Here is a 17,465-nt window from a genome sequence, read left to right as displayed (position 1 = left end):
GCTGTGTTACTCAGGCTGCACTACAACGTCTATTCACAGGCACGATCCCACTACTGAGCGGCACGGGGGCTTTGACCTGCTCCGTTTCCGACCTGGATCGGTGCACCCCTCCTTAGACGACCTGGTGATCCCAGGCTCCCCCAGGAGCACCATGTCCATACCGAACTTAGCGCAGACACCCGATCGGCATAGCGCGCTGCAGCCCAGAGCTCCTGAGCTCAAGCGATCCACCAGCCTCAGCCTCCCGGTAACTTGGATCACAGGCGAGCGCCACTGCACCCGGCGAGGAAGGAATTGATTGGGAGGGAATTTGGTCTTTTTTAAAGGTGACATCATCCAGGCACCACCCCCACACTACTGCCAGTTGGCATGAGAAAGACAAGGATAGCACCTGACATGATGAAGGCTAATAGGATCTGTAGTTTTTTCCCAAACCTTCCTCAGTGATGTAGCATTCTACTCTGACTTAGCAATGGAAAACAGCAGTAGATTAAAAGTAATTTTCCTGCACTTTGTTTGGACTCGTTGCCCAATGTCTTATTGTCTCATTGTCAAATGTTAAGGACCACCGGCCCTGTCAATTTTCTTGAGTATCCAACATACTTTGGCGATCAATGATCCTGATATGTGATCCCTAATGAACTGATAGACGTAGATGATTGAAATGCGAGAGGTCTCACAGGGATGGAGGCCAAACAATGTGAGTGTAGTTGTTTGTGACTTTTCACCTGCGCACCGACTGCTGCAATGAATTCTCCTCTACTCCAGGTGGAGGCGCTGGAGGACAAGGAAAACACAAGCTGTTTGTGGACGTTTTTAACGGCAAGTGGAAGATAAAGGAGCAGTGATGAAGCTGCTGTAACGTGTAAAAAGGTTGTTGTTGGCGTCTGGGCACTACAAGAGGGGTAAAAAGGCTGGGTCCCGCTGTGTTACTCAGGCTGCACTACAACATCTATTCACAGGCACGATCCCACTACTGAGCGGCACGGGGGCTTTGACCTGCTCCGTTTCCGACCTGGATCGGTGCACCCCTCCTTAGACGACCTGGTGATACCGGGCTCCCCCAGGAGCACCATGTCCATACCGAACTTAGTGCAGACACCCGATCGGCATAGCGCGCTGCAGCCCAGAGCTCCTGAGCTCAAGCGATCCACCAGCCTCAGCCTCCCGGTAACTTGGATCACAGGCGAGCGCCACTGCACCCAGCGAGGAAGTAATTGATTGGGAGGGAATTTGGTCTTTTTTAAAGGTGACGTCATCCAGGCACCACCCCCCCACTACTGACAGTTGGCATGACAAAGACAAGGATCGTACCTGACATGATGAAGGCTAATAGGATCTGTAGTTTTTTCCCAAACCTTCCTCAGTGATGTAGCATTCTACTCTGACTTAGCAATGGAAAACAGCAGTAGATTAAAAGTAATTTTCCTGCACTTTGTTTGGACTCGTTGCCCAATGTCTTATTGTCTCATTGTCAAACGTTAAGCACCACCGGCCCTGTCAATTTCCTTGAATATCCAACATACTTTGGCGATCAATGATTCTGATATGTGATCCCTAATGAACTGAAAAAAGTAGATGATTGAAATGCGAGAGGTCTCACAGGGATGGAGGCCAAACAATGCGAGTGTAGTTGTTTGTGACTTTTCACCTGCGCACCGACTGCTGCAATGAATTCTCCTCTCCTCCAGGTGGAGGCGCTGGAGGACAAGGAAAACACAAGCTGTTTGTGGACGTTTTTAACGGCAAGTGGAAGATAAAGGAGCAGTGATGAAGCTGCTGTAACGTGTAAAAAGGTTGTTGTTGGCGTCTGGGCACTACAAGAGGGGTAAAAAGGCTGGGTCCCGCTGTGTTACTCAGGCTGCACTACAACATCTATTCACAGGCACGATCCCACTACTGAGCGGCACGGGGGCTTTGACCTGGTCCGTTTCCGACCTGGATCGGTGCACCCCTCCTTAGACGACCTGGTGACCCCGGGCTCCCCCAGGAGCACCATGTCCATACCGAACTTAGTGCGGACACCCGATCGGCATAGCGCGCTGCAGCCCAGAGCTCCTGAGCTCAAGCGATCCACCAGCCTCAGCCTCCCGGTAACTTGGATCACAGGCGAGCGCCACTGCACCCGGCGAGGAAGGAATTGATTGGGAGGGAATTTGGTCTTTTTTAAAGGTGACGTCATCCAGGCACCACCCCCACACTACTGCCAGTTGGCATGAGAAAGACAAGGATCGCACCTGACATGATGAAGGCTAATAGGATCTGTAGTTTTTTCCCAAACCTTCCTCAGTGATGTAGCATTCTACTCTGACTTAGCAATGGAAAACAGCAGTAGATTAAAAGTAATTTTCCTGCACTTTGTTTGGACTCGTTGCCCAATGTCTTATTGTCTCATTGTCAAACGTTAAGCACCACCGGCCCTGTCAATTTCCTTGAATATCCAACATACTTTGGCAATCAATGATCCTGATATGTGATCCCTAATAAACTGAAAAAAGTAGATGATTGAAATGCGGGAGGTCTCACAGGGATGGAGGCCAAACAACGTGAGTGTAGTTGTTTATGACTTTTCACCTGCGCACCGACTGCTGCAATGAATTCTCCTCTCCTCCAGGTGGAGGCGCTGGAGGACAAGGAAAACACAAGCTGTTTGTGGACGTTTTTAATGGCAAGTGGAAGATAAAGGAGCAGTGATGAAGCTGCTGTAATGTGTAAAAAGGTTGTTGTTGGCGTCTGGGCACTACAAGAGGGGTAAAAAGGCTGGGTCCCGCTGTGTTACTCAGGCTGCACTACAACGTCTATTCACAGGCACGATCCCACTACTGAGCGGCACGGGGGCTTTGACCTGCTCCGTTTCCGACCTGGATCGGTGCACCCCTCCTTAGACGACCTGGTGATCCCGGGCTCCCCCAGGAGCACCATGTCCATACCGAACTTAGCGCAGACACCCGATCGGCATAGCGCGCTGCAGCCCAGAGCTCCTGAGCTCAAGCGATCCACCAGCCTCAGCCTCCCGGTAACTTGGATCACAGGCGAGCGCCACTGCACCCGGCGAGGAAGGAATTGATTGGGAGGGAATTTGGTCTTTTTTAAAGGTGACATCATCCAGGCACCACCCCCACACTACTGCCAGTTGGCATGAGAAAGACAAGGATAGCACCTGACATGATGAAGGCTAATAGGATCTGTAGTTTTTTCCCAAACCTTCCTCAGTGATGTAGCATTCTACTCTGACTTAGCAATGGAAAACAGCAGTAGATTAAAAGTAATTTTCCTGCACTTTGTTTGGACTCGTTGCCCAATGTCTTATTGTCTCATTGTCAAATGTTAAGGACCACCGGCCCTGTCAATTTTCTTGAGTATCCAACATACTTTGGCGATCAATGATCCTGATATGTGATCCCTAATGAACTGATAGACGTAGATGATTGAAATGCGAGAGGTCTCACAGGGATGGAGGCCAAACAATGTGAGTGTAGTTGTTTGTGACTTTTCACCTGCGCACCGACTGCTGCAATGAATTCTCCTCTACTCCAGGTGGAGGCGCTGGAGGACAAGGAAAACACAAGCTGTTTGTGGACGTTTTTAACGGCAAGTGGAAGATAAAGGAGCAGTGATGAAGCTGCTGTAACGTGTAAAAAGGTTGTTGTTGGCGTCTGGGCACTACAAGAGGGGTAAAAAGGCTGGGTCCCGCTGTGTTACTCAGGCTGCACTACAACATCTATTCACAGGCACGATCCCACTACTGAGCGGCACGGGGGCTTTGACCTGCTCCGTTTCCGACCTGGATCGGTGCACCCCTCCTTAGACGACCTGGTGATCCCGGGCTCCCCCAGGAGCACCATGTCCATACCGAACTTAGTGCAGACACCCGATCGGCATAGCGCGCTGCAGCCCAGAGCTCCTGAGCTCAAGCGATCCACCAGCCTCAGCCTCCCGGTAACTTGGATCACAGGCGAGCGCCACTGCACCCAGCGAGGAAGTAATTGATTGGGAGGGAATTTGGTCTTTTTTAAAGGTGACGTCATCCAGGCACCACCCCCCCACTACTGACAGTTGGCATGACAAAGACAAGGATCGTACCTGACATGATGAAGGCTAATAGGATCTGTAGTTTTTTCCCAAACCTTCCTCAGTGATGTAGCATTCTACTCTGACTTAGCAATGGAAAACAGCAGTAGATTAAAAGTAATTTTCCTGCACTTTGTTTGGACTCGTTGCCCAATGTCTTATTGTCTCATTGTCAAACGTTAAGCACCACCGGCCCTGTCAATTTCCTTGAATATCCAACATACTTTGGCAATCAATGATCCTGATATGTGATCCCTAATAAACTGAAAAAAGTAGATGATTGAAATGCGGGAGGTCTCACAGGGATGGAGGCCAAACAACGTGAGTGTAGTTGTTTATGACTTTTCACCTGCGCACCGACTGCTGCAATGAATTCTCCTCTCCTCCAGGTGGAGGCGCTGGAGGACAAGGAAAACACAAGCTGTTTGTGGACGTTTTTAATGGCAAGTGGAAGATAAAGGAGCAGTGATGAAGCTGCTGTAATGTGTAAAAAGGTTGTTGTTGGCGTCTGGGCACTACAAGAGGGGTAAAAAGGCTGGGTCCCGCTGTGTTACTCAGGCTGCACTACAACGTCTATTCACAGGCACGATCCCACTACTGAGCGGCACGGGGGCTTTGACCTGCTCCGTTTCCGACCTGGATCGGTGCACCCCTCCTTAGACGACCTGGTGATCCCGGGCTCCCCCAGGAGCACCATGTCCATACCGAACTTAGCGCAGACACCCGATCGGCATAGCGCGCTGCAGCCCAGAGCTCCTGAGCTCAAGCGATCCACCAGCCTCAGCCTCCCGGTAACTTGGATCACAGGCGAGCGCCACTGCACCCGGCGAGGAAGGAATTGATTGGGAGGGAATTTGGTCTTTTTAAAAGGTGACGTCATCCAGGCACCACCCCCCCACTACTGACAGTTGGCATGACAAAGACAAGGATCGTACCTGACATGATGAAGGCTAATAGGATCTGTAGTTTTTTCCCAAACCTTCCTCAGTGATGTAGCATTCTACTCTGACTTAGCAATGGAAAACAGCAGTAGATTAAAAGTAATTTTCCTGCACTTTGTTTGGACTCGTTGCCCAATGTCTTATTGTCTCATTGTCAAACGTTAAGCACCACCGGCCCTGTCAATTTCCTTGAATATCCAACATACTTTGGCGATCAATGATCCTGATATGTGATCCCTAATGAACTGAAAAAAGTAGATGATTGAAATGCGAGAGGTCTCACAGGGATGGAGGCCAAACAATGGGAGTGTAGTTGTTTGTGACTTTTCACCTGCGCACCGACTGCTGCAATGAATTCTCCTCTCCTCCAGGTGGAGGCGCTGGAGGACAAGGAAAACACAAGCTGTTTGTGGACGTTTTTAACGGCAAGTGGAAGATAAAGGAGCAGTGATGAAGCTGCTGTAACGTGTAAAAAGGTTGTTGTTGGCGTCTGGGCACTACAAGAGGGGTAAAAAGGCTGGGTCCCGCTGTGTTACTCAGGCTGCACTACAACATCTATTCACAGGCACGATCCCACTACTGAGCGGCACGGGGGCTTTGACCTGCTCCGTTTCCGACCTGGATCGGTGCACCCCTCCTTAGACGACCTGGTGACCCCGGGCTCCCCCAGGAGCACCATGTCCATACCGAACTTAGTGCGGACACCCGATCGGCATAGCGCGCTGCAGCCCAGAGCTCCTGAGCTCAAGCGATCCACCAGCCTCAGCCTCCCGGTAACTTGGATCACAGGCGAGCGCCACTGCACCCGGCGAGGAAGGAATTGATTGGGAGGGAATTTGGTCTTTTTTAAAGGTGACGTCATCCAGGCACCACCCCCACACTACTGCCAGTTGGCATGAGAAAGACAAGGATCGCACCTGACATGATGAAGGCTAATAGGATCTGTAGTTTTTTCCCAAACCTTCCTCAGTGATGTAGCATTCTACTCTGACTTAGCAATGGAAAACAGCAGTAGATTAAAAGTAATTTTCCTGCACTTTGTTTGGACTCGTTGCCCAATGTCTTATTGTCTCATTGTCAAACGTTAAGCACCACCGGCCCTGTCAATTTCCTTGAATATCCAACATACTTTGGCAATCAATGATCCTGATATGTGATCCCTAATAAACTGAAAAAAGTAGATGATTGAAATGCGGGAGGTCTCACAGGGATGGAGGCCAAACAACGTGAGTGTAGTTGTTTGTGACTTTTCACCTGCGCACCGACTGCTGCAATGAATTCTCCTCTCCTCCAGGTGGAGGCGCTGGAGGACAAGGAAAACACAAGCTATTTGTGGACGTTTTTAATGGCAAGTGGAAGATAAAGGAGCAGTGATGAAGCTGCTGTAATGTGTAAAAAGGTTGTTGTTGGCGTCTGGGCACTACAAGAGGGGTAAAAAGGCTGGGTCCCGCTGTGTTACTCAGGCTGCACTACAACGTCTATTCACAGGCACGATCCCACTACTGAGCGGCACGGGGGCTTTGACCTGCTCCGTTTCCGACCTGGATCGGTGCACCCCTCCTTAGACGACCTGGTGATCCCGGGCTCCCCCAGGAGCACCATGTCCATACCGAACTTAGCGCAGACACCCGATCGGCATAGCGCGCTGCAGCCCAGAGCTCCTGAGCTCAAGCGATCCACCAGCCTCAGCCTCCCGGTAACTTGGATCACAGGCGAGCGCCACTGCACCCGGCGAGGAAGGAATTGATTGGGAGGGAATTTGGTCTTTTTTAAAGGTGACGTCATCCAGGCACCACCCCCCCACTACTGACAGTTGGCATGACAAAGACAAGGATCGTACCTGACATGATGAAGGCTAATAGGATCTGTAGTTTTTTCCCAAACCTTCCTCAGTGATGTAGCATTCTACTCTGACTTAGCAATGGAAAACAGCAGTAGATTAAAAGTAATTTTCCTGCACTTTGTTTGGACTCGTTGCCCAATGTCTTATTGTCTCATTGTCAAACGTTAAGCACCACCGGCCCTGTCAATTTCCTTGAATATCCAACATACTTTGGCGATCAATGATCCTGATATGTGATCCCTAATGAACTGATAGACGTAGATGATTGAAATGCGAGAGGTCTCACAGGGATGGAGGCCAAACAATGGGAGTGTAGTTGTTTGTGACTTTTCACCTGCGCACCGACTGCTGCAATGAATTCTCCTCTACTCCAGGTGGAGGCGCTGGAGGACAAGGAAAACACAAGCTGTTTGTGGACGTTTTTAACGGCAAGTGGAAGATAAAGGAGCAGTGATGAAGCTGCTGTAACGTGTAAAAAGGTTGTTGTTGGCGTCTGGGCACTACAAGAGGGGTAAAAAGGGTGGGTCCCTCTGTGTTACTCAGGCTGCACTACAACATCTATTCACAGGCACGATCCCACTACTGAGCGGCACGGGGGCTTTGACCTGCTCCGTTTCCGACCTGGATCGGTGCACCCCTCCTTAGACGACCTGGTGATCCCGGGCTCCCCCAGGAGCACCATGTCCATACCGAACTTAGTGCAGACACCCGATCGGCATAGCGCGCTGCAGCCCAGAGCTCCTGAGCTCAAGCGATCCACCAGCCTCAGCCTCCCGGTAACTTGGATCACAGGCGAGCGCCACTGCACCAGGCGAGGAAGTAATTGATTGGGAGGGAATTTGGTCTTTTTTAAAGGTGACGTCATCCAGGCACCACCCCCCCACTACTGACAGTTGGCATGACAAAGACAAGGATCGTACCTGACATGATGAAGGCTAATAGGATCTGTAGTTTTTTCCCAAACCTTCCTCAGTGATGTAGCATTCTACTCTGACTTAGCAATGGAAAACAGCAGTAGATTAAAAGTAATTTTCCTGCACTTTGTTTGGACTCGTTGCCCAATGTCTTATTGTCTCATTGTCAAACGTTAAGCACCACCGGCCCTGTCAATTTCCTTGAATATCCAACATACTTTGGCGATCAATGATCCTGATATGCGATCCCTAATGAACTGAAAAAAGTAGATGATTGAAATGCGAGAGGTCTCACAGGGATGGAGGCCAAACAATGTGAGTGTAGTTGTTTGTGACTTTTCACCTGTGCACCGACTGCTGCAATGAATTCTCCTCTCCTCCAGGTGGAGGCGCTGGAGGACAAGGAAAACACAAGCTGTTTGTGGACGTTTTTAATGGCAAGTGGAAGATAAAGGAGCAGTGATGAAGCTGCTGTAACGTGTAAAAAGGTTGTTGTTGGCGTCTGGGCACTACAAGAGGGGTAAAAAGGCTGGGTCCCGCTGTGTTACTCAGGCTGCACTACAACATCTATTCACAGGCACGATCCCACTACTGAGCGGCACGGGGGCTTTGACCTGCTCCGTTTCCGACCTGGATCGGGGCACCCCTCCTTAGACGACCTGGTGATCCCGGGCTCCCCCAGGAGCACCATGTCCATACCGAACTTAGTGCGGACACCCGATCGGCATAGCGCGCTGCAGCCCAGAGCTCCTGAGCTCAAGCGATCCACCAGCCTCAGCCTCCCGGTAACTTGGATCACAGGCGAGCGCCATTGCACCCGGCGAGGAAGTAATTGATTGGGAGGGAATTTGGTCTTTTTTAAAGGTGACGTCATCCAGGCACCACCCCCCCACTACTGACAGTTGGCATGACAAAGACAAGGATCGTACCTGACATGATGAAGGCTAATAGGATCTGTAGTTTTTTCCCAAACCTTCCTCAGTGATGTAGCATTCTACTCTGACTTAGCAATGGAAAACAGCAGTAGATTAAAAGTAATTTTCCTGCACTTTGTTTGGACTCGTTGCCCAATGTCATATTGTCTCATTGTCAAATGTTAAGGACCACCGGCCCTGTCAAATTCTTTGAATATCCAACATACTTTGGCGATCAATGATCCTGATATGTGATCCCTAATGAACTGATAGACGTAGATGATTGAAATGCGAGAGGTCTCACAGGGATGGAGGCCAAACAATGGGAGTGTAGTTGTTTGTGACTTTTCACCTGCGCACCGACTGCTGCAATGAATTCTCCTCTACTCCAGGTGGAGGCGCTGGAGGACAAGGAAAACACAAGCTGTTTGTGGACGTTTTTAACGGCAAGTGGAAGATAAAGGAGCAGTGATGAAGCTGCTGTAACGTGTAAAAAGGTTGTTGTTGGCGTCTGGGCACTACAAGAGGGGTAAAAAGGCTGGGTCCCGCTGTGTTACTCAGGCTGCACTACAACATCTATTCACAGGCACGATCCCACTACTGAGCGGCACGGGGGCTTTGACCTGCTCCGTTTCCGACCTGGATCGGTGCACCCCTCCTTAGACGACCTGGTGATCCCGGGCTCCCCCAGGAGCACCATGTCCATACCGAACTTAGTGGGGACACCCGATCGGCATAGCGCGCTGCAGCCCAGAGCTCCTGAGCTCAAGCGATCCACCAGCCTCAGCCTCCCGGGAAGTTGGATCACAGGCGAGCGCCACTGCACCCGGCGAGGAAGTAATTGATTGGGAGGGAATTTGGTCTTTTTTAAAGGTGACGTCATCCAGGCACCACCCCCCCACTACTGACAGTTGGCATGACAAAGACAAGGATCGTACCTGACATGATGAAGGCTAATAGGATCTGTAGTTTTTTCCCAAACCTTCCTCAGTGATGTAGCATTCTACTCTGACTTAGCAATGGAAAACAGCAGTAGATTAAAAGTAATTTTCCTGCACTTTGTTTGGACTCGTTGCCCAATGTCTTATTGTCTCATTGTCAAACGTTAAGCACCACCGGCCCTGTCAATTTCCTTGAATATCCAACATACTTTGGCAATCAATGATCCTGATATGTGATCCCTAATAAACTGAAAAAAGTAGATGATTGAAATGCGGGAGGTCTCACAGGGATGGAGGCCAAACAACGTGAGTGTAGTTGTTTGTGACTTTTCACCTGCGCACCGACTGCTGCAATGAATTCTCCTCTCCTCCAGGTGGAGGCGCTGGAGGACAAGGAAAACACAAGCTGTTTGTGGACGTTTTTAATGGCAAGTGGAAGATAAAGGAGCAGTGATGAAGCTGCTGTAACGTGTAAAAAGGTTGTTGTTGGCGTCTGGGCACTACAAGAGGGGTAAAAAGGCTGGGTCCCGCTGTGTTACTCAGGCTGCACTACAACATCTATTCACAGGCACGATCCCACTACTGAGCGGCACGGGGGCTTTGACCTGCTCCGTTTCCGACCTGGATCGGGGCACCCCTCCTTAGACGACCTGGTGATCCCGGGCTCCCCCAGGAGCACCATGTCCATACCGAACTTAGTGCGGACACCCGATCGGCATAGCGCGCTGCAGCCCAGAGCTCCTGAGCTCAAGCGATCCACCAGCCTCAGCCTCCCGGTAACTTGGATCACAGGCGAGCGCCACCGCACCCGGCGAGGAAGTAATTGATTGGGAGGGAATTTGGTCTTTTTTAAAGGTGACGTCATCCAGGCACCACCCCCCCACTACTGCCAGTTGGCATGACAAAGACAAGGATCGCACCTGACATGATGAAGGCTAATAGGATCTGTAGTTTTTTCCCAAACCTTCCTCAGTGATGTAGCATTTTACTCTGACTTAGCAATGGAAAACAGCAGTAGATTAAAAGTAATTTTCCTGCACTTTGTTTGGACTCGTTGCCCAATGTCATATTGTCTCATTGTCAAATGTTAAGGACCACCGGCCCTGTCAAATTCTTTGAATATCCAACATACTTTGGCAATCAATGATCCTGATATGTGATCCCTAATGAACTGATAGAAGTAGATGATTGAAATGCGAGAGGTCTCACAGGGATGGAGGCCAAACAATGTGAGTGTAGTTGTTTGTGACTTTTCACCTGCGCACCGACTGCTGCAATGAATTCTCCTCTCCTCCAGGTGGAGGCGCTGGAGGACAAGGAAAACAAAAGCTGTTTGTGGACGTTTTTAACGGCAAGTGGAAGATAAAAGAGCAGTGGTGAAGCTGCTGTAACGTGTAAAAAGGTTGTTGTTGGCGTCTGGGCACTACAAGAGGGGTAAAAAGGCTGGGTCCCGCTGTGTTACTCAGGCTGCACTACAACGTCTATTCACAGGCACAATCCCACTACTGAGCAGCACGGGGGCTTTGACCTGCTCCGTTTCCGACCTGGATCGGTGCACCCCTCCTTAGACGACCTGGTGATCCCGGGCTCCCCCAGGAGCACCATGTCCATACCGAACTTAGTGCGGACACCCGATCGGCATAGCGCGCTGCAGCCCAGAGCTCCTGAGCTCAAGCGATCCACCAGCCTCAGCCTCCCGGTAACTTGGATCACAGGCGAGCGCCACTGAACCCGGCGAGGAAGTAATTGATTGGGAGGGAATTTGGTCTTTTTTAAAGGTGACGTCATCCAGGCACCACCCCCCCACTACTGACAGTTGGCATGACAAAGACAAGGATCGTACCTGACATGATGAAGGCTAATAGGATCTGTAGTTTTTTCCCAAACCTTCCTCAGTGATGTAGCATTCTACTCTTACTTAGCAATGGAAAACAGCAGTAGATTAAAAGTAATTCTCCTGCACTTTGTTTGGACTCGTTGCCCAATGTCTTATTGTCTCATTGTCAAACGTTAAGCACCACCGGCCCTGTCAATTTCCTTGAATATCCAACATACTTTGGCGATCAATGATCCTGATATGTGATCCCTAATGAACTGATAGACGTAGATGATTGAAATGCGAGAGGTCTCACAGGGATGGAGGCCAAACAATGTGAGTGTAGTTGTTTGTGACTTTTCACCTGCGCACCGACTGCTGCAATGAATTCTCCTCTACTCCAGGTGGAGGCGCTGGAGGACAAGGAAAACACAAGCTGTTTGTGGACGTTTTTAACGGCAAGTGGAAGATAAAGGAGCAGTGATGAAGCTGCTGTAACGTGTAAAAAGGTTGTTGTTGGCGTCTGGGCACTACAAGAGGGGTAAAAAGGCTGGGTCCCGCTGTGTTACTCAGGCTGCACTACAACATCTATTCACAGGCACGATCCCACTACTGAGCGGCACGGGGGCTTTGACCTGCTCCGTTTCCGACCTGGATCGGTGCACCCCTCCTTAGACGACCTGGTGATCCCGGGCTCCCCCAGGAGCACCATGTCCATACCGAACTTAGTGGGGACACCCGATCGGCATAGCGCGCTGCAGCCCAGAGCTCCTGAGCTCAAGCGATCCACCAGCCTCAGCCTCCCGGGAACTTGGATCACAGGCGAGCACCACTGCACCCGGCGAGGAAGTAATTGATTGGGAGGGAATTTGGTCTTTTTTAAAGGTGACGTCATCCAGGCACCACCCCCCCACTACTGACAGTTGGCATGACAAAGACAAGGATCGTACCTGACATGATGAAGGCTAATAGGATCTGTAGTTTTTTCCCAAACCTTCCTCAGTGATGTAGCATTCTACTCTGACTTAGCAATGGAAAACAGCAGTAGATTAAAAGTAATTTTCCTGCACTTTGTTTGGACTCGTTGCCCAATGTCTTATTGCCTCATTGTCAAACGTTAAGCACCACCGGCCCTGTCAATTTCCTTGAATATCCAACATACTTTGGCAATCAATGATCCTGATATGTGATCCCTAATAAACTGAAAAAAGTAGATGATTGAAATGCGGGAGGTCTCACAGGGATGGAGGCCAAACAACGTGAGTGTAGTTGTTTGTGACTTTTCACCTGCGCACCGACTGCTGCAATGAATTCTCCTCTCCTCCAGGTGGAGGCGCTGGAGGACAAGGAAAACACAAGCTGTTTGTGGACGTTTTTAATGGCAAGTGGAAGATAAAGGAGCAGTGATGAAGCTGCTGTAATGTGTAAAAAGGTTGTTGTTGGCGTCTGGGCACTACAAGAGGGGTAAAAAGGCTGGGTCCCGCTGTGTTACTCAGGCTGCACTACAACGTCTATTCACAGGCACGATCCCACTACTGAGCGGCACGGGGGCTTTGACCTGCTCCGTTTCCGACCTGGATCGGTGCACCCCTCCTTAGACGACCTGGTGATCCCGGGCTCCCCCAGGAGCACCATGTCCATACCGAATTTAGCGCAGACACCCGATCGGCATAGCGCGCTGCAGCCCAGAGCTCCTGAGCTCAAGCGATCCACCAGCCTCAGCCTCCCGGTAACTTGGATCACAGGCGAGCGCCACCGCACCCGGCGAGGAAGTAATTGATTGGGAGGGAATTTGGTCTTTTTTAAAGGTGACGTCATCCAGGCACCACCCCCCCACTACTGGCAGTTGGCATGACAAAGACAAGGATCGCACCTGACATGATGAAGGCTAATAGGATCTGTAGTTTTTTCCCAAACCTTCCTCAGTGATGAAGCATTCTACTCTTACTTAGCAATGGAAAACAGCAGTAGATTAAAAGTAATTTTCCTGCACTTTGTTTGGACTCGTTGCCCAATGTCTTATTGTCTCATTGTCAAACGTTAAGCACCACCGGCCCTGTCAATTTCCTTGAATATCCAACATACTTTGGCGATCAATGATCCTGATATGTGATCCCTAATGAACTGATAGACGTAGATGATTGAAATGCGAGAGGTCTCACAGGGATGGAGGCCAAACAATGTGAGTGTAGTTGTTTGTGACTTTTCACCTGCGCACCGACTGCTGCAATGAATTCTCCTCTACTCCAGGTGGAGGCGCTGGAGGACAAGGAAAACACAAGCTGTTTGTGGACGTTTTTAACGGCAAGTGGAAGATAAAGGAGCAGTGATGAAGCTGCTGTAACGTGTAAAAAGGTTGTTGTTGGCGTCTGGGCACTACAAGAGGGGTAAAAAGGCTGGGTCCCGCTGTGTTACTCAGGCTGCACTACAACATCTATTCACAGGCACGATCCCACTACTGAGCGGCACGGGGGCTTTGACCTGCTCCGTTTCCGACCTGGATCGGTGCACCCCTCCTTAGACGACCTGGTGATCCCAGGCTCCCCCAGGAGCACCATGTCCATACCAAACTTAGTGCGGACACCCGATCGGCATAGCGCGCTGCAGCCCAGAGCTCCTGAGCTCAAGCGATCCACCAGCCTCAGCCTCCCGGTAACTTGGATCACAGGCGAGCACCACTGCACCCGGCGGGGAAGTAATTGATTGGGAGGGAATTTGGTCTTTTTTAAAGGTGACGTCATCCAGGCACCACCCCCCCACTACTGACAGTTGGCATGACAAAGACAAGGATCGTACCTGACATGATGAAGGCTAATAGGATCTGTAGTTTTTTCCCAAACCTTCCTCAGTGATGTAGCATTCTACTCTTACTTAGCAATGGAAAACAGCAGTAGATTAAAAGTAATTTTCCTGCACTTTGTTTGGACTCGTTGCCCAATGTATTATTGTCTCATTGTCAAACGTTAAGCACCACCGGCCCTGTCAATTTCCTTGAATATCCAACATACTTTGGCGATCAATGATCCTGATATGTGATCCCTAATGAACTGATAGACGTAGATGATTGAAATGCGAGAGGTCTCACAGGGATGGAGGCCAAACAATGTGAGTGTAGTTGTTTGTGACTTTTCACCTGCGCACCGACTGCTGCAATGAATTCTCCTCTCCTCCAGGTGGAGGCGCTGGAGGACAAGGAAAACACAAGCTGTTTGTGGACGTTTTTAACGGCAAGTGGAAGATGAAGGAGCAGTGATGAAGCTGCTGTAACGTGTAAAAAGGTTGTTGTTGGCGTCTGGGCACTACAAGAGGGGTAAAAAGGCTGGGTCTCGCTGTGTTACTCAGGCTGCACTACAACGTCTATTCACAGGCACGATCCCACTACTGAGCGGCACGGGGGCTTTGACCTGCTCCGTTTCCGACCTGGATCGGTGCACCCCTCCTTAGACGACCTGGTGACCCCGGGCTCCCCCAGGAGCACCATGTCCATACCGAACTTAGTGCGGACACCCGATCGGCATAGCGCGCTGCAGCCCAGAGCTCCTGAGCTCAAGCGATCCACCAGCCTCAGCCTCCCGGTAACTTGGATCACAGGCGAGCGCCACTGCACCCGGCGAGGAAGGAATTGATTGGGAGGGAATTTGGTCTTTTTTAAAGGTGACATCATCCAGGCACCACCCCCACACTACTGCCAGTTGGCATGAGAAAGACAAGGATCGCACCTGACATGATGAAGGCTAATAGGATCTGTAGTTTTTTCCCAAACCTTCCTCAGTGATGTAGCATTCTACTCTGACTTAGCAATGGAAAACAGCAGTAGATTAAAAGTAATTTTCCTGCACTTTGTTTGGACTCGTTGCCCAATGTCTTATTGTCTCATTGTCAAACGTTAAGCACCACCGGCCCTGTCAATTTCCTTGAATATCCAACATACTTTGGCGATCAATGATCCTGATATGTGATCCCTAATGAACTGATAGACGTAGATGATTGAAATGCGAGAGGTCTCACAGGGATGGAGGCCAAACAATGTGAGTGTAGTTGTTTGTGACTTTTCACCTGCGCACCGACTGCTGCAATGAATTCTCCTCTACTCCAGGTGGAGGCGCTGGAGGACAAGGAAAACACAAGCTGTTTGTGGACGTTTTTAACGGCAAGTGGAAGATAAAGGAGCAGTGATGAAGCTGCTGTAACGTGTAAAAAGGTTGTTGTTGGCGTCTGGGCACTACAAGAGGGGTAAAAAGGCTGGGTCCCGCTGTGTTACTCAGGCTGCACTACAACATCTATTCACAGGCACGATCCCACTACTGAGCGGCACGGGGGCTTTGACCTGCTCCGTTTCCGACCTGGATCGGTGCACCCCTCCTTAGACGACCTGGTGATCCCAGGCTCCCCCAGGAGCACCATGTCCATACCAAACTTAGTGCGGACACCCGATCGGCATAGCGCGCTGCAGCCCAGAGCTCCTGAGCTCAAGCGATCCACCAGCCTCAGCCTCCCGGTAACTTGGATCACAGGCGAGCACCACTGCACCCGGCGAGGAAGTAATTGATTGGGAGGGAATTTGGTCTTTTTTAAAGGTGACGTCATCCAGGCACCACCCCCCCACTACTGACAGTTGGCATGACAAAGACAAGGATCGTACCTGACATGATGAAGGCTAATAGGATCTGTAGTTTTTTCCCAAACCTTCCTCAGTGATGTAGCATTCTACTCTGACTTAGCAATGGAAAACAGCAGTAGATTAAAAGTAATTTTCCTGCACTTTGTTTGGACTCGTTGCCCAATGTCTTATTGTCTCATTGTCAAACGTTAAACACCACCGGCCCTGTCAATTTCCTTGAATATCCAACATACTTTGGCGATCAATGATCCTGATATGTGATCCCTAATGAACTGAAAAAAGTAGATGATTGAAATGCGAGAGGTCTCACAGGGATGGAGGCCAAACAATGTGAGTGTAGTTATTTGTGACTTTTCACCTGTGCACCGACTGCTGCAATGAATTCTCCTCTCCTCCAGGTGGAGGCGCTGGAGGACAAGGAAAACACAAGCTGTTTGTGGACGTTTTTAATGGCAAGTGGAAGATAAAGGAGCAGTGATGAAGCTGCTGTAACGTGTAAAAAGGTTGTTGTTGGCGTCTGGGCACTACAAGAGGGGTAAAAAGGCTGGGTCCCGCTGTGTTACTCAGGCTGCACTACAACATCTATTCACAGGCACGATCCCACTACTGAGCGGCACGGGGGCTTTGACCTGCTCCGTTTCCGACCTGGATCGGGGCACCCCTCCGTAGACGACCTGGTGATCCCGGGCTCCCCCAGGAGCACCATGTCCATACCGAACTTAGTGCGGACACCCGATCGGCATAGCGCGCTGCAGCCCAGAGCTCCTGAGCTCAAGCGATCCACCAGCCTCAGCCTCCCGGTAACTTGGATCACAGGCGAGCGCCATTGCACCCGGCGAGGAAGTAATTGATTGGGAGGGAATTTGGTCTTTTTTAAAGGTGACGTCATCCAGGCACCACCCCCCCACTACTGACAGTTGGCATGACAAAGACAAGGATCGTACCTGACATGATGAAGGCTAATAGGATCTGTAGTTTTTTCCCAAACCTTCCTCAGTGATGTAGCATTCTACTCTGACTTAGCAATGGAAAACAGCAGTAGATTAAAAGTAATTTTCCTGCACTTTGTTTGGACTCGTTGCCCAATGTCTTATTGTCTCATTGTCAAACGTTAAGCACCACCGGCCCAGTCAATTTCCTTGAATATCCAACATACTTTGGCGATCAATGATCCTGATATGTGATCCCTAATGAACTGAAAAAAGTAGATGATTGAAATGCGAGAGGTCTCACAGGGATGGAGGCCAAACAATGGGAGTGTAGTTGTTTGTGACTTTTCACCTGCACACCGACTGCTGCAATGAATTCTCCTCTCCTCCAGGTGGAGGCGCTGGAGGACAAGGAAAACACAAGCTGTTTGTGGACGTTTTTAATGGCAAGTGGAAGATAAAGGAGCAGTGATGA

This window comes from Gasterosteus aculeatus, chromosome 6, assembly GCF_964276395.1.
Source record: "Gasterosteus aculeatus chromosome 6, fGasAcu3.hap1.1, whole genome shotgun sequence".
Classification (NCBI taxonomy): domain Eukaryota; kingdom Metazoa; phylum Chordata; class Actinopteri; order Perciformes; family Gasterosteidae; genus Gasterosteus; species Gasterosteus aculeatus.
Note: the sequence above shows the minus strand (reverse complement) of the source record.